Source organism: Tachyglossus aculeatus, chromosome 14 (assembly GCF_015852505.1).
Source record: "Tachyglossus aculeatus isolate mTacAcu1 chromosome 14, mTacAcu1.pri, whole genome shotgun sequence".
Classification (NCBI taxonomy): Eukaryota; Metazoa; Chordata; class Mammalia; order Monotremata; family Tachyglossidae; genus Tachyglossus; species Tachyglossus aculeatus.
In genome coordinates this window covers 1,081,696-1,082,981 of record NC_052079.1, presented here as the reverse complement: position 1 = coordinate 1,082,981, position 1,286 = coordinate 1,081,696, and positions in this window count along the sequence as shown.

Below are 1,286 nucleotides of genomic sequence, written 5' to 3'. Positions count from 1 at the left end.
TCCACGAAGTTAGTCTAGGAGAGATGGGCTCTCGGCAGGGGAATTCACGGCCCAACGCGCTTGGGATCCGCAGCCGGGATCCTCCCCCCCACATATACCCTTACGTGGTCCAGATCATTCACCGCTGGACTCCCAAACCGCCCGCTCTTGCTTCGACGCTTCTCCCTGGCCTTAGGGCGAGGGGGTCCAAGAAGCTCCAGGAGGAAGGAAGCTCGCCATCAGTAAATCACTAGAAATGACTGAACACTGCTGTCTGCGGAGCGCTGAGCTCAGTCCTCGGAAGCACACAGGAGGTAGGTAGACGAAATATACCCTGGCTGCAAGGGGCTCCCGGGCTAGAGGAAGCGAGACTAGAATCAATCAATCAATCAATCAGTCGTATTTATTGAGCGCCTACTATGTGCAGAGCACTGTACTAAGCGCTTGGGAAGTATAAATTGGCAACATATAGAGACAGTCCCTACCCAACAGTGGGCTCACAGTCTAAAAGGGGGAGACAGAGAACAAAACCAAACATACTAACAAAATAAATAGAATAGATATGTGCAAATAAAATAGAGTAATAAATACGTACAAACATATATACAGGTGCTGTGGGGAAGGGAAGGAGGTAAGATGGGGGGGATGGAGAGGGGGACGAGGGGGAGAGGAAGGAAGGGGCTCAGTCTGGGAAGGCCGCCTGGAGGAGGTGAGCTCTCAGCAGAGCCTTGCGCCGGCAGGAAGAAAGAGCGGAGTGTAGATAAGGTACTTAGTGCTGGGATAGAGCAAGCGACTGGCCCTTCGAAGCGAGACTTGGACCAACAACTCCATTTCCTGTTTACTGAAGGACTGTTAAGGTCCCACAGCACATGAACAAGTAGCTGTGATTCATTCAATTCAATCACTTACTGAGCGCTTATCGTGTGCAAAGTACTACGGGCAATTTCCATCGATTACCCCCACTCGACTGTAAGCTGGTTGTGGGCAGGAGCTTTACTTAGCAATTCTGTGTCTCCCAAGGACTCAGTACACTGCTTTGCACAAATGAAGCACTTAGTAAATGATTGATCTTTAAGGGTCCCACCCCATCACCCCATTTTATTGCCCCTCTTTAGACTCTAAAGTCATTATAGGCAGGGAACATGTCTGCCAATTCTGTTACCAATCAATCGTATTTATTGAGCGCTTACTGTGTGCAGAGCACTGTGCTGTTCTGTTGTACTCGCCCAGGCGCTGAGTACAGTGCGCTGCACAAAGTACACACACAATAAATAATAATAATGGCATCTGTTAAGCGCTTACTATGT